Below are 23,860 nucleotides of genomic sequence, written 5' to 3' on the forward strand. Positions count from 1 at the left end.
AGGCAGCCATCAGCATCAGCTGGAAACTTGTTAGAAATGCAAATTCTCAGGCTCTACTCCAGACCTACTAAATTAGAAATTCTAGGTATGGGGCCCAGAAATTCTATTTAAACACTCCCCCCACACAGTGATTCTGGTGCATGGTAAAGCCTGAGAAACACTGGTTTAGACAACACTTCCTCCAGGCAGCTTTCCCTAATCTAACCCTCTGCCCAGTTACTGGGATAAGAATCTCTGCTGCGTGCTTCCACCATCCCCCATCCTTCCCCTGATCATACCCCTATCATGGGATAATGTCATTGCCTGTTTACTTGTTTAACTCCAGTGGGCTGTCTCTGAGTTCCCATAGACAGGGGTTGTATCTTGTTTATTGCTGTTTCCGGCATCTACATATTTACTGTGCTCCCAGCATTCACACAGTAGTAGCTCAATATAAAGTGATGAAGCCAAGACTCACTCAAGTGGGCTTCCCAACTTTCTAGGAATAGACTACAAACTCCAAAAACAAGAGCTGTCGTGCACTGACAGTACTGATCATCAGCGGCTGGGATCAAGCTTCAAGTGCATGTTTCAATCATTGCATAACAGGAAGGAGACACTGAGTAGATAGATAGAGTACCTACAAAAGATTTTAATAAAACCCCAAAGGGGAAAGATATGCACAGTGGAATCAACCTAAAACCCTGAAAATGGACCACCTCGCTCTACCCTGAGGCAGATAAACCAAATACATCATCTTCCCATTTCTTCATGACCACTTCCTTTATTGACTGCATTTTAATATACACTGTCTAATTATGTTTACTGGAGTCTTTTAAATGCCACTGGATCTTTTGAAATTTGGCAGAAAGAATAATCTGGGTCATGCAACTGTGAAATCTAAATAAGATATAATTAACATGCCCATCAACTTTCACAGAAGTGACGCTAGTTTGGAAACTATTCATTAATTCCATACAAAACAGAAATTGGGTGCACTGCAGACACCAAGATGGAGACGAGAGGCTCAGTGCAGAGCTCATCAGAGTTGCTGGTGAGGTGAAGAAATGAACCGATTCTATTTTCTGCATGGAAAGATATGACTATATAAGAATTTGGGAACAGAATCATCAAAGAGTGGCAGTATAATTACTGACTCAATCCTTCTAAATGTAACCTTGTGACTAGCAAAATACCCTGAAAATTATGAAAAACCTTTCATGAATCACTAGGGAATATGGGAAAGTGAGCCCTTCTCACCAGAAATAAAATAACAAAATAGCTACATGTGAAAATCAGGAGAAACCTGATTTCAAGTCCCAAGTCCTAACCAGCCTTGTGGCCTACTTAACATTTCTATACCTCACCTGTAAAATGTGGCGGTAATACCTCTTCTGAATATTGTTCTGAGGAGTAAATAAGATAATGCATGTATTCTGATGAACACAAAGCTAATATGCAAAGTAGCTATTGTTTCTATTCTTTCTAGTCAGAATTAGCAATGATATTAAAAACCAAGTGGAGTATAGAAAACAGAACTGTGGCTCCTCAAAAAAATAAAAATAGAACTATCTTGTGATCCAGAAACTCTACTTCTGGGTATATATTCAAAAATTAAAAAGGCCTTGCAAAGCTATTTGTACACCCGTGTCATAGCACCATTGTTCACAATAGCTAAGAAGTGGAAATACCCAACTGTCCATTGATGGATAAGCAAAATATGGTCTATATGTGCAATGGAATATTACTCGGCCTTTAAAAGGGAGGAAATAATGTCACATGCTACAATATGGGTACAACTTGAGAAAATTACATTATGAACAGAAGCAAATCACAAGAAGAAAAATGCTGTATAATCCCACTTACATGAGGTATATAAAGTAGTGAAACTCATAGAAACAGAAGGAGAATGTTGGTTATCAGGCTGGGGGAGGGGGGAATGGGGAGTTGTCTCATGGGTATAGAGTTTCAGTTTTATAAGATGAAAGAGTTATGGAGATCTGTTACACAGCAATGTAAATATACTCACAACACTTTTGAACGGCACACTTAAAAATGGTTAAGATGGTAAATTTTAGGATACATGTTTTTTTACCACATTAAAAAAATCTTTTTAATTAAGAAAAAAAAGTGGAGCCAGTTCCCTCCCCGTGTTCCCGCTAATAGCCCCTGCCCTGCCTGTCCACCACTTAGTCCAGTGCCTTTGTTTCCTCTCCTCTCCACCTGCCCAGCAGCGGTCAGGGCTCCTGGGGTCTGTCCTTGGTTCCTGCTTGCTCTCACTCTCCTCAGGGTTTTGGCCATTCGACCAGCTTTACCAGCCACTTACCTGTGGATGGCTACCCACTGCTCTATCCCAAGTCTCCAAAATAGGGCCTGGAACTTAGTAAGCACTCAGTAAATATGTGAAGTAAATTAATATCTATAGATCTCTAGCCCCTCCCCAATTCAACGCTCCAGAAACACATTTTCCATGCACTCACTGAACGCCTCTAGTTCACGGTCCATAGGGCTCTCAAATTCATCATTTCCGAAATGTTATTTATTTAACTTCTCTTAGGGGACATTAAAAAGCCTCCTCATGATCTTGGTTCACACTGTGCTTGATTCTTTCAACCTGCTTCACTGAACATCCAAACCCTGTTGGTCTTCTAGCCACTGTGTCTTTCCCCAGGGTCTCAGCTTCTCCACCTGGACAGCAGTTGCTTTCTTTCTGTCTCCATTTCCTCTGCCTGGAAGTTTATTCTCTGCCCTAGTGCTAGATTTTTCTTTCTGAAGGGCATATCTCATTATGTAGCAACGCAGCCTCACTTGAACCCCACTCGTACTTGCACGGTCTCCTGCCTCCGGCAGAGCTCCCTTCGCAAGCACAGGCTGGACCAACACCGCACTCTGCCCCCACAGGCTGGACCAACACCGCACTCTGCTGCCCCCACAGGCTGGACCAACACCGCACTCTGCTGCCCCCACAGGCTGGACCAACACCGCACTCTGCCGGACCAACACCGCACTCTGCTGCCCCCACAGGCTGGACCAACACCGCACTCTGCTGCCCCCACAGGCTGGACCAACACCGCACTCTGCTGCCCCCACCTGTTCCGCCAGTCCTGGTGCCCTGACCCCAAGCCCACCACATGGCAGACGCTCTTTCCCTGGTGCACCAGGCCCTTTCGTAACTCTATACCAGACCCTCTGTGTGGACACTCCTCACCACCCCATCTTCTTCTGGAAACAACTCATTCTTCATGCGTATTAAGTGAGCACTCAGCAAGGAGCAATATAGCAATGATGGGAATAATTTCACTTTGAACAATTTCTTATCCCAGCACACTGGTTCAACCAGTTTAGCACTGGTTGTAGAGTGAAATGTTTATATAAAATTCACTATCCACAAGGAAGAAATAAGGACAGGGAGTAGATACTTTGCTAGTATTTAGAATTAAAATAGTCAATATTAAAAGTCAAAGTAGCATAATGGTTAGGAGCTAAGCTTAGAATTATTTGCAGTTGGGTTGTGTAATGCCAGTGGCCGAGGCCAGGCAGGTCCACATTGGATTTGAGTCCATTACAGGCAGTAGGTTCACATAGGGCCACACTGGATTCAGGCAGACGGTAGAAAAACTGTGGAGCCAGAAAGGGTTGGGCAATTTCATTAACTAAAGTATCACAATGGCGGACAAGCACACAAGCAGGGGAAGCTGCCTCTCAGGCAAACAAACAGCAAAATGGCCCCTCACAGTTGCGGACAGGCAATCGGCACTTTCACAATCCCACATCTCTCTCTAGTACAAGCACCACAGCCATATAAGGCTGTGCACACGGGCCTCTGCCAAGTGTTTGCACACTAATCAAGCAAAGTGCTTGCTGCTGGTACACCAGCAGGCAAGCATAACACAGTTGCCCCACAGGTTGCTATTTGCTCAACCTCCTCATCTGTCCAATAAGGATATGAACAATATCTCCCTCGTGGAGTTGTCAAATTTTGGATGAGTTTATATACAAAATGATTAACCCAATACCTGACATAATGTAATACTTAATAAATGGCAGCTATTATCAGAAAATCAGCTATCTCAATCTGCTACTTAGGCATATGCATTCTCACGAACAGACTTCATTAACATCTCTGGTACCACTCTGTAATTCCATGTGCACGAGAAAGCAAAAGGGATGGAAGTAATAGGTGCCACCTGACATGTGGTGGCGCAGTGGATAAAGCGTCAACTGGACAGCTGTGATCACGCGTTCAAAACCCTGGTTAAGGCAAATATAGGAGTTAATGCTTCCTGTTCCTCCTCCTCCTCCTCTCTCTCTCTCTTCTTTCTCTTTCTCTCTCCTCTCTAAAATGAATAAATAAAATCTTTTTTAAAAATAATAAATGCCATCCTGAAAAACACTGTGAGATGGAGGCTCATGGTCCTGTTGGGAAAGATTACTGTGTGTGTGTGTGTGTGTGTGTGTGTGTGTGTGTGTGTGTTCCATATAAAACTTGAAGGAAAGATTTATATACCTAATAATGTTGTTACATATGGTTAGTGCAATCTAATTGTACTCATTTGTTCTAATTTCACAATGAAGTTTAATTACCCAGATCATTCACATGAATGCATTTGTATTAGAAAATAACTTTTAAAGAAACAATATGATGTATTTACTGAAGGCTCAGCATTGTTCATAACAAACAAGACAGTTCTCAAAATTCTCTTATTGTGTCCTGTGTATGACTAGGCCTACTTGCAATCTGTAATTATTAAGGTAGAGCTTTGCTATTGCAAGCCACTTACCTTTATGCTTTGTTTGTTTTCTTTTAAATGTCCTCATCATTGGGCATTGTGGCAGATCTTCCTCCATTTCTAAAATGCATTTGTTCTCACAGTTGCATTGGGAGCCACCCAGAAACATTTTAACATTGTTGGAGCATCATGTTATTTAGCTGTGCTCTCTGCCCTTCAAGTATAGGAGACTCTTACCATTGCTTTCAGTATAATTTGAGTCACTTGTTGGAATATAGCAACTGTAAGACCAAAAATTAATGTTAGCTCATTCCGAGTATAGCCACATGTCCTAAAACAATAGAACACACGAGCCCTGGTCGGATGGCTCAGTTGGTTAGAGCATTATCCTGCAGCACAGAGGTTTGCTGATTTGCTCCCCAGTCAGGGCACATACAAAAGCAGATCAGTGCTCCTGCCTCTGTCTTCCTCTCTCTCTAAAATCGATACAATAAACATTAAAAAAAAAAAAAAGGAACAAATGAGCACAATAGATTTAGGATGGTTATCTTCCTTGCTTTCTTTCTCACTGAATTTTTAAACCCTGTGCAATGCAATTTATCCCCCGTGATCCTTTTATAAATTGTGTGTAGTACCCTAAGAAGAGTAGAAACCATTTCTTTCTGTTCACACATGTAAGAAAATGGAATTCCTTTATGAAGAGTGGTCTCAGCAGATTTCTCGGTTCTGTTCTTATGCTCTTTGGCATGTGATATAGTTCAACTAATTTATAATTTAATAAGAACAGAATAACTACCGGGGAGCTGAGCATCCGTGTATCAGGAGGTACGAACGGGCTCTTCACAACTACGTCCTCCTGAGGGCGTCAGCAGTGCCCATTCCCAGTACTGGTGGGCACAGCTTCCCAGACTGACTCCTCCATCAGCTCAGCTCATCTGTTCACACACCATTTCACACTTCACCTTTTCAATCTATCATAGGGTTTCATCCAGTGGGACGATAAAAACCTTTTTCTGTTACTTTTGCTCTCATTCTGTTGAGAGAGTATGTAGTACTCTTATTTTTGTGCTTAAATTATACAGGCAAGAAGATAACTGAGTCTAGAGTTCAAATCTAATGCTTTCTCACTGCAGCCAGTCAGGACGATGACTTCCTTGCTTTCTAAGTGAGGATAGGCAGTCTTCTCCCAGCCTTTCCCACATAATGATGTCTGGTGTCTGAAAGAAGGATGTTATCAACAATTGGAGCATGCCACCATTTATGGGCAAGGACACTTTTTCTTGAGGTGTGGTGAGTCATCCAAATGATAGTGGTCATGTGCCACGACCAGCTCAGCAATGGGTGTGCATGAAAAAAAGGCCCTACAGGACTTAAGAAAAACACACAAGACACAACATACAGAAAAGATGGGTACAGGGGACTCCCAGCCTCTAGGACTGAGACCCAGATCTCTGCAGCCTCGTTGTATTTATTGGTCCCTGCTCATCAGGCAAATTAGGAGGGCCTGGGTTCAGGTGCAGAGAAGGATAATTAACTAATACCTTTCAGGTATGTAGGGAAAAGGCCATAGAGATCAGCGGTTTCCTTTTAACAATGTCATCAGTGCTTGCAGGGGCAGCGTTGCCCGCGCAGGACTTGGCCTTCCAGTGTCCGCACCAAAGACTTGTCTCAGGACAACAGTCTAATTCCCAGCCATTTTCCTACATATCCCTCTTTTTGTTTTTGTATAACCCTGTGAACAGTTTTTGCAGCCTCCTTGTGTATTAATTGCTGGAGGGTTTGTTGCAAGCACCTGAGGAAGCTATTGCAAGAAGAGCAAAAATTGCAACTGTCATGTTAGGGGCCATCACCAAAGTTTTCTGCTGCTCCAATTGTTTCTCTCCTTCTTGGCAGAAATGTTCTATCTGCTCTCAGGTTGGAAGAGCTGCCTTTTTTGTTGTTTGCATTGGTCCCCCAGATGGATGGTCTGGAGGGTTAGTTCCTCCATCTGCATGATTGGAGGTTTGAGGTCACAGAGGGTACCCAAGGTGGGGCTTCTCCTGTAGAAGGTGAGATACAAGAAAAACCCTGTTCCCAGGTGAACAATTGTCCCATTTCCCAAAGATTGGTCACTGTTAGAATCCATCGGAGTCCGAATAAACCAGAGTAACAGGCTTTATGGAGAGGAAGAAGGGAACCGTGCCAGGCTGACTCACAGGGAGAGTCCTGCGCCAGGCACAGCCTAGGACCAGGTTTTAAGGTTTAGGGAGGGGAGTGAGAAGGGTCGTGGGGCATTAGCCCAGGGGCTGCTGGACCAAGGATTGTCTTTTATGGAAGTTTGCCAGGACTTTTCGGCTTGTGACATCTGACATTCCTTTGTGGTTGGCCATCTGCTGCAAGCCTGAAACAGACCTACTGGCAGGGTTAAAGAACTGAAACCTAAGATTCCCGACTATTTGATATATATAAAAAAAGAAAAAGAGTGGTTCCTAGAGAGGCCTCGAGGGAAAAGGGACGGAGGTCATTATCTTCTATAACTTCTTCCTGCTGAGTAGGGGCGGTGAGGGGTTATGGCCTCTTTAAGGATTACTCTCAGTGAGGGGTAGACAGGTGCAGTGATGGCTTCCTGTTGGGTAGGGGTCCAGATTTTTTCTGTTTCACGAGGGCAGGTTTCAGGGATGGTGTGTAGGGTTAGGTAGATTTTTCCAATTTTCTGATTGGCAAAGGTTTTGTAAGAAGGTTCTGATTCTGCATGCAGTTCTGTAAGAAACTAGTGAATAAACGTAAGAGGCAGAGTCCAAAAGTTAGAAAAATAAATAGGAGAGTGAGTGGACCAGTGAAAGGCAATAGTCAAGACACCCAGTTTGTGCGAAGCCACTGATTCCATGACTCGGTTTGTTTTTTACGAATTCACTGGGCTTCAGAGAGAGAGAGAGAGAGAGTGGGAATAAGACAGGGCAGTGGCCAGTACTTCTGCCCCTAGACCTATTTTTATAGAAATTCTTAAAGCAACAAGAAGAGGGATTACCTGTACAGCTCGTTTGGTCCTTAGATTGACGGGTAGTGTACTAGGAACTAGAAGAGGCTCATGGGGTGGGATTAGGTTGATATTTGGGGTGAGATAGATTTAGGTACAGGTTTCTGTCCAGTTAGTAGGGAGACACATATAGGTGTTGGTCCCACACAAGTAGAAAGCCTCTGATAGGGTGATACAGGATAGAGAATTGATGGACAAGGGGTCGGTTTCGTTTCTCTGTTTCTGGAGGAAAGAGCCATCCCAATAAGTGGGGAGAGTAGAGGATTGTTAGCTAGGGTGACTAATTAAACATTCTTTGAAAACCAGTTTTCTGACTGTTTAAATTCTTTTTTCTCTGTACAAACCTCCTACAATCTGCACAAACCTTCTACAACTTACATAAATCCTCAGCTTTCATGAACTTTCTTATCCAGAAATAACTGGCCTTCATAACAACTTGCTTCTTCCTTTTTCTTTCAAAAGTATTTCTATACCTTATACCTTCTATTATCAAAACCATACAATTTCTTTCTAGTCAGAACTCTTGATTTAAAAATCTTTAACCTTTAGTGAAAATTAAGTTGACTTACTTTTTACCCTAGTTTCTCTTTTCCCAAAGTCTGATTTTAAAAGTCCTTAGTTTCTTCATATATTTGCCATACGTAGACCAACCAGCATCCAGTTTGTGGTTGGAGTAAGGCATGCCGTTTTCCACTTTAGCAGCAGTGGGAGTTGTCAGGATCACAGTGCGTGGACCTGTCCAGGTGAAAGTCAGTCCATGGGTGATGTACTGCTCTATCCCTCCACTTCCATCACCCAAACCCCCTGCCTGACAAATGTCAACCTGCTCTCTAGGTATGAGTCAGTTTCTATTAGGCTTGTTAGTTTATTTTGTTCATTAAATTCCACATATAATTTAATCATATGATACTTTTCTCTAACTGGCTTATTTCACTTAACATGAGAGAATCCTTCTCTATATACATGTCAGTGGAGGGGTAAAACCTTTATGAGACTTAATATTCAGATTGATTATAAGCCCTAACATTTTCTAGGAATTTTTTTCTCTCCCTACTGTATAATGAAGACACTAAATTAACATGACATTTTGTAGAATTTTCCAGCCAAGCAAGGCTGTCTCTGGGTTTCTGAATTTCCTGATTTACCCTGTTGGGGTTTTGTAATCCAAACTGTATTGCAAGACAAGAAGCAAGCTGGCAACGGCACTTTGCTGAGTGGGGTAAACCAGATGACCAGGGTTCTACACACCAGCCCAACTACCTGGCTGCTTCTAAATGCCATTTCAAGTGTTAAAATTTGTTCTGAAGCTTCAAATGATGTATGTCTTTATAGCCTGACCTATTCACTAACCAAGGTAACTCTCCCAAAATCTCCTCATACAACACTAAAATCAAGATGTTTCTTGAGTTCCCTTTTTGCTTCGAGACCCCATTCACAAATCCCACAGCTCTCCCCAGAGGCAGAGCCTGCTTCTTTACACCACTCAGTTCAAACAGATCCCGCCTCCTATCTGAAAACATTCCCAGCATTGTCTAACATTGTTTACAGCTCTTTTCTGGAATTATCTTGCACTTTTTTTATTTTTATTTTTTGGTATCGTTGGTTTTTCAATGAGTTCTTTATTTCTTATTTCAGAGTCACTCTTCCCAACTAGACTGTAAACCACTTGTAAGCAGCATCACCTCCCATTTTTCTTTTGAAGTCCTTGGTACCCAAAGCAGGTTATAGTAATCTTAGCAATTATTTGATTTATGCCAGGATGCCAAATCATCTAGAATTCACTCTGCGGAAATATGTTAAATAGGACATTCCAGTTCACTGAAATTTATATGGGTATGTGACCAGTTTCTAGATGACCAGATTCCTAGTGATTCGTGACATTGAACAAGTCGCATAACTTTCTTGTGCTTCATCTTCCTTTTATAAAAAAATTAATATGTTATATATATACCTTTATACTTCTCAGATTCAAATAAGGATAAAACATGACAAAATAAGCTTTAATATCTATATAAAAATACTCAAATATAGCCTGACCAGGTGGTGTGGAGTGGTTGGAGCATCAGACTGGGACACAGAAGATCCAAGTATGAGGCCCTGAGATTGCCGGCTTGAGTGTGGGCTCATCTGGTTTGAGCAAGGCTCACCAGCTTGAGCCCAAGGTCACTGGCTTGAGCAAGGAGTCACTCAATCTGCTATAGCCCCCAATCAAGGCACATATGGGAAAGCAATCAATGAATAACTAAGGTGCCGCAACAAAGATTTGATGCTTCTTGTTAGTCAAAAAAGTTTGTAAATATGATGTATATGTTTTCTTGCTTATAGTTTGCATTGGGTATGGGAGACAGGCTGTAAGCTGGCAAAGTTCTCATGGCCTGAGGCTTAGTTTTAAGACTAAGCCTTTCCCATCCTTTTAATACTAAGATCTTTTCAACATCCTTCTAATACTAAGATCTTCTCAAAACTAAGCTTTTCCCCACACCCTTGACTGTTGCATGATGTAGGGTGGTACACTCTTATGAAGAATCCCATTTATGCCTCTGATAAGTGGCTTTGTATCAGAGACTTCCTTATTTGTATATTGGCTTAAAGCAGGGGTCGGGAACCTATGGCTCATGAGCCAGATGTGGCTCTTTTGATGGCTGCATCTGGCTCGCAGGTAAATCTTTAATAAAAATAATAATAATAATATTTAAAATATAAAACATTCTCATGTATTACAATTCATTCATTTCCTACTGCTCATGTTTATGGTTGTGGGTGGCTGGAGCCAATGATAGCTGTCCTCTGGGACAACACCAAATTTTTATTGGATAATGCATAATGTACATGGGTTATTGTGAGGTCAGGAAGTAAACTTCCCTCCTTTTAATCAAGTAGTCAGCTAGCTAATTACAGAAACCCTTTTAACGAAGAAGATGGCTAAAAGAAAAAAAGATGAGGAGTATCGTACTTTTCAGCAGGAATGGACAGAGAAATTTGCCTTTGTGGAGAGAGCAGGTTCTGCAGTGTGTCTAATATGCAATGATAAAATTGCATCAATGAAACAATCAAATATAAAGCAGCACTTCAACACATTCCATACTACATTTGCATTGAAATATCCAGTGGGGGACAGCAGGAAGAAAGCATGTCAAGAGCTACTGTGCAGAGTGCAAGCTAGTCAGCAGCAACTCCGTGTTTGGACCCAATAAGGTGACTGGAATTCAGCTAGCTTTGCTGGTGTTTTAGCAATTATGAGAAACAGAAAGCCATTCACAGACGGAGAGTATGCCAAAACATTCATGCTTGATGTTGCCAGTGAACTTTTTGATGACTTGTTGGATAAAGACAATATAATCAAATGAATAAAAGACATGCCTCTGTTGGCAAGTACTGTTCACAATCGTACCATCATGATGGCAAATCAAATTGAGGCAACACAAGTGAAGGACATAAATGCAGCACCATTTTTTTCTCTCGCTTTGGATGAGTCAACAGACATAAGCCATTTATCCCAGTTCAGCGTGATTGCAAGATATGCTGTCGGTGGCACACTACATGAGGAAAGTCTTGCTGTTTTGCCTATGAAAGAGACAACAAGAGGGAAGGATTTATTCAAGTCTTTCACTGAGTTCACTAAAGCAAAAAACCTACTGATGGATAAACTTATTTTGGTGTGTACTGATGGTGCTCCATGCATGGTGGGGAAAAACAGAGGATTTGTAGCGCTTCTTTGTGAACATGAAAAGAGACCCATCCTAAGTTTTCACTGCATCCTACATCAGGTGGCGCTTTGTGCTCAGATGTATGGCAAGCAGCTTGGTGAGGTGATGTCGCTGGTCATTCGGGTGGTCAACTTTATTGTTGCCCGAGCTTTAAATGATCCCCAGTTTAAAACACTGCTGGATGAAGTTGGGAATAATTATCCTGGTCTGCTTCTGCACAGCAATGTGCATTGGTTGTCAAGAGGGAAGGTATTCAGCCGTTTCGCGGCTTGTCTGAGCAAAATCCGGATTTTTCTTGAAATGAAAAACGTCGAGCATCCTGAGTTAGCTGACACTGAGTGGCTCCTGAAGTTCTACTATCTCGTGGACATGACTGAAAATCTGAACCAGCTTAATGTGAAAATTCAAGGCGTTGGAAATACAGTCTTATCCCTTCAACAAGCAGTGTTTGCATTTGAAAACAAGCTGGAACTCTTCATCACCAACATTGGAACAGGTCGTTTACTACACTTTGAGAAACTGGGAGAGTTTAAAGATGCAAGCACAGCAAGTGACCCTGCTCAACATCTTAATCTCCAGCAGCTAGCAGGCTCCACATCTAATCTGCAGTCATTCAAAGCACACTTTGGAGAATTTCGTGAGAACACTCGTCTTTTTAAGTTCATCACCCATCCACACAACTGTGCAGTGGACAGCACCAACCTGAGTTACATCCCTGGTGTCTCCATCAGAGATTTTAAGCTACAAGCTGCTGACCTGAAGGCCTCAGACATGTGGGTGAATAAGTTCAAGTCACTGAATGAAGATTTGGAAAGACTTGCATGACAGCAAGCAGAGTTGGTGAGCAAACACACGTGGGGAGAAATGAAAAATCTTCAACTCATGGACCAACTGATTATCAAAACTTGGAACATGCTTCCCATCACATACCACACACTGCAGTGTGTGAGTATTGCTGTACTGACAATGTTAGGCTTTATGTATGCATGTGAGCAGTCTTTCTCACATCTAAAGAACATTAAGACCAACCTATGATCACGTTGAACGGATGGAAGTCTCAACGCCTGCATGAAGCTTAACCTCACCACATATCAACCAGACTACAAAGCCATCAGCAAAACCGTGCAGCACCAGAAGTTGCATTAATGGTAAGAAGTACTTTATTCATCATTGGTTAACAACAGCATAACAACATTATTAAAAAGAATTCAGAGACTTATTGTACTTTAAAAGTGTTGGCCTTGCCCTGGCCGGTTGACTCAGCGGTAGAGCGTCGGCCTGGCATGTGGGGGACCCGGGTTCGATTCCCGGCCAGGGCACATAGGAGAAGCACCATTTGCTTCTCCACCCCCCCCTCCTTCCTCTCTTGTCTCTCTCTTCCCCTCCCGCAGCCAAGGCTCCATTGGAGCAAAGATGGCCCGAGTGCTGGGGATGGCTCCTTGGCCTCTGCCCCAGGCGCTAGAGTGGCTCTGGTCTTGGCAGAGCGACGCCCCGGAGGGGCAGAGCGTCGACCCTGGTGGGTGTGCCGGGTGGATCCTGGTCGGGCGCATGCGGGAGTCTGTCTGACTGTCTCTCCCTGTTTCCAGCTTCAGAAAAATACACACAAAAAAAAGTGTTGGCCTTACATAAAATGCACACATTTATTTGTATTTAGTGTTAAACATATTGTATGATTCTCACAGAATTACATTTTAAAATATGTGGTGTTCATGGCTCTCTCAGCCAAAAAGGTTCCCTACCCTTGGCTTAAAGGCTTTAATTTCTGCACTATAAAATAAGGAAAGGGTGGGGGATCTCTCTCTCGCTCAGATCCTGTCATCAGCATTGCAGAGGAATGGCAGCTGAAATAGCAGAGTGCTGAAGGAGAAGCTAGTCTGTGCAGAGTTTGTGTAGAGAGAAGGAGATGGGGAACAAAGGTGAATAAGGCTGGTAGGGCCTTTGATTCTAGGAAACTCGGATGAGTCAGTGGCTTTGGGAGCCCTGAATGGAAAAGGAAGTGTTTTCCACTGTGGGTATTTCTTGCCCACCAGGTGCGAGCTAGGATTAAAGGTAATAGCCCACTAGTTCTTGGCTTTGTTGTTTCATTATTGTTTCATTACCGTCTTTTCAAATCAAATGCAAACTGTCATGGGCTAGGTGGCTGTGACGGTGGCCATGACCACTGGCTTTACACAAAGCAAACACAAAAAATACAAAGTGCATTTTAAAAGGCTGGGAACTGAGCCTGTGGGCAATATTTTAATTGATAGCGCTAATTCTGGCATAATTAGAAAGAGTTTAATCATGGAGTTAATTATAGAGATAAGAATTCTGCCAAGCTTATATCACAGGTTTCTTGATGTCTTTAAGTCTCCAACATGTGATGTCTACAGTTCAGGGATCTCCCACCTTTCCCTCACCCCATCACTATATCTTTAGAAGCATGGCTGGATCTGCTGATTGCCTGGCCATTCTCAGGAAACTCAGCTTCTTCTCTGGGCCACTGCCTCTTACGCCAATCAGAGCTAATGTGAGATAGATTCTGATGTTTGGGGATCCTAATGGGTATATTTTCTGCTTGGTTGTAAATAATATTCCTGGCCTATCAAATTAGGACAACTTCATCTGACAGTCAGCTTTTAAGAGACATTTAGGGGTGGCTGCAGGATGATCTCAGAGTTTTCCTCCTTGAGGTTCTATGCTCTTAGGAACTTGAGAGCTTGCTGGGAAGCTTTCCTACTATCTCCCCATGGATTGTAGAGAGATACTGGGTCTTTAAGTTCAAAATAAAGGAGTTCCAAAATTGGTGATGAAAGGGAAACATCACATTCCCATTCAAATTCAAAGATAGTTTTCCATCAGCATCATCCCTCCTTCTCTCCCATTTCCTTCTTCCTCGTTGTCTCACCCCACAAAGGCAAGGGCTTGCTGCCTACACCCATCCAATAGATAGTGAGTCACTCAGGAGGATGTCGTGGGAAAGAGAGTGGATGGAAGTATATGCCTCTGGCTCTTCCATTATCTGGAATGCTGGCAGCCTATATATTTTTTTATCTGAAGGATGATCTCTTTGTGACCAGCTTCTTTCCTGAAAACCACAACGTGTCTCTCTCCTATTTGAATCCCAAAACTGCTAAAATTCTCTGTGATTTCAAACTATTGACCTCTGCCATGGCTACTTATTTCACTTTGACATGGCATTGTCCATGATCAGATAGCTTTGTTACTATTGGATCTTATAGTTCCTCAAGTTTCAAATGTCACAGAATCAGGCTGCCATTTGGAAAGAAGACTCCTGGCTGTAAAATGCCCTCTGGAGAGCAAACCCACGTGCTTTGTTCCTATACCTTGTTTTTACTACTGCGACTGTATTTACTGAACAAGGAGAATCTATTCTGTTTTCCCCATATTCAGTAACTTATAGAGTGGAAAACTAAGGTGCTCCACAGATATGCTGAAAGAGTTTGGACAGCTGGTAGATCCGACTTGGCAGTCACATACTTCCGTACATAAAAAACTGCTTGAAAAGTATCTGACCCAAAGATGCAAATTTCACAGATACCCCTTGAGCCAACCATTTGTCAGTATGGGATCCTGCTATTTACTAGCATTTACAAAGTGCAGCCAGCTGCACAGCTGGATGGTAAATGAGGAATGTGGATTTCCTCCTGGACAAAGGAGAGAAAACAGAGGAGAGGTGGGAAATAGCTGTCATAGAAAACTAAGTTTTTAAATCAAAAGGAAAACAAACAGAAAGACTAGTGTTGCATTCTAGGGAATGACACCTAGAAAGTTGGCTATTCATTACAAAGAAATTTAGGAAATACTCCAGTAATATTTTTGTCTTTGGCTCTACTAAGAGGCAGTGATGAAAAAGCAACATTGTCCAGGATAATAATATGTCAGGCTGAAAATCAATAGCAGCCAAAATAAGATAATAAATTTTTCTAAAAAATGATTGAATCTTACACTAACAGGGTTGTAACTGTCATTAAGTGGCCAAGAAGAAACTAGGTGGCTCTACACTCACAGCCAACCAGACGGAGCCGCGTTTGCTTTGCTTTGGTTTTTTTGACCAACTTGGCTCCAATGAAATGGCCTTGTTCTAACAGTGAAAGATTATAGAGCTTCCAACTTAAATGTGGTGGAAATCTGGCTTCAAAACAAAATTTGATTCTCCTTCCAACCTCATTTTTGAAACTGCTGAACTCTCTTATATTATCTCCTTTAGAATAATGTGGCTTCCAAAGAAACTGTGGTGGGAGGAGCATTGACTTAAAGGCTTTTGGACCCTTTAATATAAAGTCCAAATGCAGGCAAAATCAATCAAAGGTACTAGGAGTCAAAATGGGGTCACACTGATAGAGGCATGGTGCAGTTGGGAAAGGAAACATAACGGTACTGATTATTTCCCGCACAGGGTGCTGTATAGAGAGATATTCCTACTTTAGTGAATCCACTGAGTTTAGATATGTGATATGCTTATTTTTTTGTATTTACTACAGAAGTATAATAATTCACATTACACTTTGATATAACATAATACATATTATGCTTCAATATAACATTTAAAAGACTGCATTCTCTTGTCAGGGTTGATTTAAATAGCCAACAGATTTGGGGTGGGGTCACTTGAGCCTTAGTTTCTTCCACAAAATAAGAAGGTAGACCAGATGATCTCAGCCCTGCAGCTTCCTGGTGCTGTCATCATTGGCACATGATGAATGCATAGCATTAATATTCCTGCTATCAGTGACTTGAATAATAATCAGAACATGAGCAAAGTTGCCACAGGCCTTCCCAGAAAAGGCAAAGAATGAAAGGCTGTTTAAATTTGCCACCTGGGGAATGATGTAGAATAATTGGAACTACAAGGTGTATGTTGATAGCAAAGCAGTAGAATTAGGACGGCTGTCAGTGTGGGCCCTTACTCTAAAAGCAGATGTTCATCACACAGCTAGTGATGTGTGTTATCACATTAAATTCAAGAACCAATGCTTTGCTGATAGTTTCTTCTCAAAAGAAGCTGCTGGAGGAAGCAGCAAGATGGCGATGGAGTAAGCGGACGTACCAACTTCCAACTCCCAAAACCAAAGTGGATTACAACTTAATTTTAGGAACAAACATCTGGAAAAACAAACTTTGCTCTAAACTAAGAGGACCCTTTAACCAGAGATCACTGATGAAGCCACGCCGAGACTGGTATGAAAAGTGGAAACACAGAGAGGGCTGCCCAGCTCCCAGGAGTGAATGGCAGCCCAGAGGGACTCACATGATGGGAAATGAGTTTAGCAGAGAGGGGAGGGCCCTGGGCCCCAAAAACAAAGCCCCAGCCTGCAGTCCCAGAGCCTAGAAGAGGCCTATGGAGAGTATTTAGCTGCAAAACAAGCCAGGATACTGTTTGCAAGAAAGAGACAGATTTCTCAGACCCAGAATTCTTCTTAAAGGGACCGTGCAGAAAACCTCTCTCACAACCACTCACCCAGGGCTCCAGAGCTGAGAGACTGGGGAGAGCTGAGAGGACTGGAGTAGCAGGAAGAGAGTGTAATCTAGGAGGCACAGGGAGAAACACTCTGAGGGACAGCCACCCTAAACCCTGGGCTGAGTCACTCCCCAAATCTAAAGTGAATATTTTTTCCTGGAACCAGCAATACCAGCAAAGGGAAGCAGGTCACCAGCCAAACAGAAGCTCTCCTGCTACAGTCAGAGAAAAGTCGCTTAGAAGCAGGGAGCCATCAGGGATACAGTATTGAGTGCTGAGGTCTGAGCTACAACGCCCCACACACATTAATGAGTGCTTGCCGGAGAGCAGGTTGTGGCAGGATGCGGAAGCACGGTCCGTCAGTGGGGGTGGAAGCTGGGGACAGCTATGACTGAGGCTGGACGTGAGTGCAGTCCCGCCCAGCAGGGGCAGAGGCTGAGGGTGGCTGAGGCAATGAAAGGGGAGCACAAAAGCAGTCTGATCTGGGGCTGCAGGCCGGACAAGTGAGAGCCGTCCCGCCCACAGGGGCAAGGCAAAAGCCGGGGAGGCCAGGGCTTGCAGACCAGGCACACGAGCACAGTCCTGCCCTTGGAGGAGGTGCGGAGGCAGGGCTGGCCAAGGTTTGCAGCCTGGGCACTCGAACAGAGTCCCGCCCGCAGAGGCGAGGCAGAAACCACAGTGACCCCTGCAGCGGGCCAGCACCAGCAATGCCCGTGCCGGAATGCCCAAGGCAGCAGCAGAGGGGGTAGCAGGCCTGCAAACAGACAACACCTAGGGAACACAAAGACCACACCATCGGACTCCTGTGGCCACACCCTTCTTATAAACAAACAAAAAGAAAAGGCAGAGAAATGCAATCCAAATGAATCAAGAGAAATCCCCAGAAAAAGACTTGAATGAGTTGGAAATAACCAAATTACCAGATGCAGAGTTTAAAATAATGATTGTTAGGATGCTCAAAGATCTTAGAACAACAATGGATGGACATAATGAGCACCTAAATAAAGAGATAGCAAGTATAAAAAAGAACATAGAAATAATAAAAAAGAATCAGTCAGAAATGACAAATACAATATCAGAAATGAAGACTACAGTGGAAAGAATTAAAAGCAGGATGGATGGGCCCTGGCCGGTTGGCTCAGTGGTAGAGCGTCAGTCTGGCGTGCAGGAGTCTCAGGTTCGATTCCCGGCCAGGGCACACAGGAGAAGTGCCCATCTGCTTCTCCACCCCTCCCTCTCTCCTTCCTCTCTGTCTCTCTCTTCCCCTCCCACAGCCAAGGCTCCACTGGAGCAAAGTTGGCCCGGGCACTGAGGATGGCTCCTTGGCCTCTGCCTCAGGCACTAGAAAGGCTCTGGTTGCAACAGAGCAACACCCCAGATGGGCAGAGCATCGCCCCCTGGTGGGCATGCCTGGTGGATCCTGGTCAGGCGCATGCGGGAGCCTGTCTGACTGCCTCCCCGTTTCCAACTTCAGAAAAATACCAAAATAAAAAAATAAAAAATAAAAAAGCAGGATGGATGAAGCTGAAGATTGAATCAGTAAGACAGAGGACAAGATAAATGAAGGCACAGAAGCAGAGCAGCAAAACGAAAAGAGACTCAAGAAGTCTAAGAAAACTCTAAAAGTGCTCTGTGACAACATGAAAAGAAATAACATCCATATCATAGGGGTTCCTGATGAAGAAGAGAAAGAACAAGGGATAGAGAATCTGACTGAAGAAATCATAGCTGAAAACTTCCCTAAGTTGATGAAAAAAATAGTCACACAAGTTCAAGAAGTACAGAGTTTCATTAAGGATGAACACAAAAAGGCCAACACCAAGACACATTATAATTAAAATACAGAAAAAAGAGATAAAGAATACAAAAGCTGTAAGATAAAAGCATTCAGTCACCTACAGAGGAGCCACCATAAGGGTGATATCTGACTTCTTAACAGAAACATTAGAGGACAGAAGGGAATAGCAAGAAATATTCAAAGTAATGCAAAACAAGAGCTTACAAAGATTCTCTATCCAGCAAGGCTATTATTTAAAATTGAAGGAGAAATAAAAAGCTTCCCAGACAAAAAAAAAAAAAAATAAGGAATTCAGTACAACCAAACCAATGCTATAAGAAATGTTAATTGGCCTGCTATAAACAGAAAAAAGGGAGGAAAAAATCTAGTAGAAGAGAAATGTAGATTAAAAGAATAAAATGGCAATAAACAACATATCAATAATAACCTTAAATGTAAATAGATTAAATGCTCCAATCAAAATACATAGGGTAGCTGCAGGGATAAGAAAATAGGACCTGTATGTATACTGTCTACAAGAGACCCACCTCAGAACAAAAGATACACATAGACCAGGGGTCTCCAAATTTTTTATACAGGGGACCAGTTCACTGTCCCTCAGACCATTGGAGGGCCGGACTATAAAAAAAAACTATGGCCCTGGCCGGTTGGCTCAGCGGTAGAGCATCGGCCTGGCGTGCGGGGGACCTGGGTTTGATTCCGGGCCAGGGCACATAGGAGAAGCGCCCATTTGCTTCTCCACCCCCCCTCCTTCCTCTCTGTTTCTCTCTTCCCCTCCCGCAGCCAAGGCTCCATTGGAGCAAAAGATGGCCTGGGCGCTGGGGATGGCTCCTTGGCCTCTGCCCCGGGCGCTAGAGTGGCTCCGGTTGCGGCAGAGCGATGCCCCGGAGGGGCAGAGCGTCGCCCCTGGCGGGCGTGCTGGGTGGATCCCGGTCGGGCGCATGCGGGAGTCTGTCTGACTGTCTCTCCCCATTTCCAGCTTCAGAAAAAAAAAAACAAAAAAAAACAAAAAAAAAAAACTATGAACAAATCCCTATGCATACTGCACATATCTTATTTTAAAGTAAAAAAAACAAAACAGGAACAAATACAATATTTAAAATAAATTTACTTGTAAATTTATTTCAACAAACTGACCAGTATTTCAATGGGAACTATGGGCCTGCTTTTGGCTAATGAGATGGTCAATGTGCTCCTCTCACTGACCACCAATGAAAGAGGTGCCCCTTCCAGAAGTGTGGCGGGGGGCAGATAAATGGCCTCAGGGGGCTGCATGCGGCCCATGGCCCATAGTTTGGGGACCCCTGACATAGACTGAAAGTAAAGGGATGGAAGAAAATATTTCATGCAAATGGAAATGAAAAGAAAGCTGGGGTAGCAATACTTATATCTGACAAAATAGACTTTAAACCAAAGGCTTAAAGGATAAAGAAGGTCACTATATAATGATAAAGGGATCAATCCAACAGGAAGAGATAACCATTATAAATGTCTATGCACCTAAAATAGGAGCACCTAAATACATAAACATATTTTGATGGGTATAAAGGGTGAGATCAACAGCAATACTATAATAGGAGAGGATTTCAATATCCTACTAACATCACTTTCAGATACTCAAGAAAGAAAATTAACAAAGAAATAGCAGACTTAAAGGACTAGATCAACTGGATTTAACAGATATCTTCAGAATCTTTCACCCTAAAGCAGCAGAATATACATTCTTTTCAAGTGCTCATGGTACATTCTCTAGAATAAACCACATGCTAGGACACAAAATGAGTCTCAACAAATTTAAGAAGATTGAAATCATATCAAGAAGCATCTTCTCTGATCACAATGGCATGAAACTAGAAATCAACTACAATAAAAAAACTGAAAAACACTCAAACACTTGGAAACTAAATAGCATATTAAAAAATAACAAATGGGTTAACAATGAGATCAAGAAAGAAATAAAAAAATTTCCTTGAGGCTCTGGCCGGTTGGTTCAGTGGTAGAGCGTCGGCCTGGCGTGCGGGGGACCCGGGTTCGATTCCCGGCCAGGGCACATAGGAGAAGCACCCATTTGCTTCTCCACCCCCCCCTCCTTCCTCTCTGTCTCTCTCTTCCCCTCCCACAGCCAAGGCTCCATTGGAGCAAAAGATGGCCCGGGTGCTAGGGATGGCTCCTTGGCCTCTGCCCCAGGTGCTAGAGTGGCTCTGGTTGTGGCAGAGCGACACCCCAGAGGAGCAGAGCATTGCCCCCTGGTGGGCAGAGCCGTCGCCCCTGGTGGGCGTGCCGGGTGGATCCCGGTCGGGCACATGCGGGAGTCTGTCTCACTGTCTCTCCCCATTTCCAGCTTCAGGGAAAAAAAAATTTCCTTGAAACAAATGAAAACAAACGTACAACTCAAAATTTATGGGACACAGCAATAGCAGTTCTGAGAAGGAAGTTCATAGCATACCTTAAGAAGCTAGAAAAAGCTCAAATAATCAACTTGACTCTTCATCTAAAAGAACTACAAAAAGAACAGCAAGTAAAACCCAGAGGAAGTAGAAGGAAGGAAATAATAAAGATCAGAGTGGAAATAAATGACATAGAAGCTAAAAAAAATACAGAGGATCAATGAAACCAAGAACTGATTCTTTGAAAAGGTAAGCAAAATTGATGAACCTTTAACCAAACTCACCAAGAAAAAAGAGAGAGGACTCAAATAAATAAAATTAGAAATGAGAGAGGAGAAGTAACAACTGACACAGCAGAAATATAAAGAATTGTAAGAAATAGTATGAAAAACTGTATGCCAAAAAATTAGACAACCTAGGTGAAATGGACAAATTCGTTGAAACATAATCTTTCAAAAATCAATCTGGAAGTCAGAAAATCTAAACAGACCAATTACAACAAATGAGATTGAAACAGTTCTCAAAAAACTCCCAACAAACAAAAGTCCTGGGCCAGATGGCTTCACCAATGAATTTTACCAAATATTCAAAGAAGAACTAACTCCTATCCTTCTCAAGCTATTTCAAATAATTCAAGAGGAGGAAAGACTTTCAAACTCCTTTTATGAGGCAAGAATGATAGAAATTCCAAAACCAGGCAAAGACGCTACAAAGAAAGAAAATTATAGGCCAATATCTCTGATGAATATAGATGCTAAAATCCTCAACAAAATATTAGCAAACCAAATTTAGCAATACATGAAAAAAATCATACATCATGATCAGGTGGGATTTATTCTAGGGAAACAAGGCTGGTACAATATCCACAAATCAATTAATGTGATACAACACATAAACAAAAGAAAGGATAAAAATCACATGATAATATCAATAGATGCTGAAAAGCATTTGATAAAATTTAGTATTCATGTATGATCAAAACTCTCAGCAAAGTGGGGATACAAGAATCATACCTCAACATGATAAAGGCCATCTATGACAAACCCAAAGCCAACATCATAATCAATGGACAAAAATTAAAAGCAATCTCCTTAAGATCAGGAACAAGGCAGGGGTGCCCCTTTTCACCACTCTTATTCAACATAGTTCTGGAAGCCCTAGCCACAGCAATCTGACAAGAAGGGATAAAAGGCATCCAAATTGGAAAAGAAGAAGTAAAACTATCATTATTTGCTGATGATATAATACTGTACATAAGAAAATCCTAAAGTCTCAGTCAAAAAACTACTGGACCTGATAAATTAATTCAGCAAGGTACCAGGATATAAAATCAATATTCAGAAATCAGTGGCATTTTTATACACCAATAATGAACTGTCTGAAAGAGGAATTAAGAAAACAATCCCCTTCACTATGGCAACAAAAGAAATAAAGTTCCTAGGAGTAAATTTAACCAATAAGGTTAAAAACTTGTACTTGGAAAATTATAAAACATTGTTAAAGAAAATTAAGGAAGAATCAGACAAATGGAAGCATATACCATGTTCATGGATAGGAAAAATAAATATCATTAAAATGTCTATATTACCCAAAGCAATCTATAAATTCAGTGCAATTCCTATTAAAATACCAATGACATACTTCAGAGATATAGAACAAATATTCCAAAAATTTATATGGAACCAAAAAAGAACACGAAAGTCTCAGCAATCCTGAAAAAGAAGAATAAAGTGGGGAATATCACACTTCCTGATATCAAGTTATACTACAAGGCTATTGTACTCAAAACAGCTTTGTTCTGGCATAAGAACAGGCATACAGATCAATTGAACAGAACAGAGAACCCAGAAATAAACCCACACCTTTATGGACAATTGATATTTGACAAAGAAGATAGAGCATACAATGGTCTCTTTTTTCTCTTTAACAAAAGTGTCGGGGAAATTAGACAGGTACTTGCAAAAAAGAGAAACTGGATCACCAACTTACACCATTTACAAAATTAAACTCAAAATGGATAAAAGACTTAAATGTAAGTTGTGAAACCATAAACATCTTGGAAGAAAACATAGGCAGTAAACTCTTTGATATCTCTCATAGCAATATTTTTGCTAAATTATCTCCATGGGCAAGTGAAATAAAGAACAGGATGAACAAATGGGACTATATCAAACTAAAAAGCTTTTGCACAGCAAAAGACACCATTAACAAAATAAAAAGACAGCCCACACAGTGGGAGAATATATTCGCCAATATGTCTGAGAAGGGGTTAATAACCAAAATTAATAAAGAACTTGTAAAACTCAACACCAGGAAGATAAACAATCCAATCAAAAAATGGGCAAAAGAAATGAATAGACACTTCTCCAAAGAGGACATACAGATGGCCAATAGGCATATGAAAAAATACTCAACATCACTAATCATTAGTGAAATGCAAATTAAAACCACAATGAGAGGCCCTGGCCGGCTGGCTCAGCGGTAGAGCATCAGCCTGGCGTGTGGGGGACCTGGGTTCGATTCCGGCCAGGGCACATAGGAGAAGCGCCCATTTGCTTCTCTCCCTCCCTCTTCCTCTCTGTCTCTCTCTTCCCCTCCTGCAGCCAAGGCTCCGTTGGAGCAAAGATGGCCCGGGCGCTGGGGATGGCTCCTTGGCCTCTGCCCCAGGCACTAGAGTGGCTCTGGTCACGGCAGAGCGTCGCCCCCTGGTGGGCAGAGCGTCGCCCCCTGGTGGGCGTGCCGGGTGGATCCCGGTCGGGCGCATGCGGGAGTCTGTCTGACT

At 42.4% G+C, this 23,860-nt stretch overlaps 1 protein-coding gene across 2 annotated transcripts in view; it reads left to right on the forward strand.

Moving 5' to 3' along the window:
* LHFPL3 (LHFPL tetraspan subfamily member 3) overlaps positions 1-23,860 on the forward strand; it is a 787,193-nt gene that overhangs the window by 632,591 nt on the left and 130,742 nt on the right. The window lies entirely within an intron of this gene.

Source organism: Saccopteryx bilineata, chromosome 7 (assembly GCF_036850765.1).
Source record: "Saccopteryx bilineata isolate mSacBil1 chromosome 7, mSacBil1_pri_phased_curated, whole genome shotgun sequence".
NCBI classification, from domain to species: domain Eukaryota; kingdom Metazoa; phylum Chordata; class Mammalia; order Chiroptera; family Emballonuridae; genus Saccopteryx; species Saccopteryx bilineata.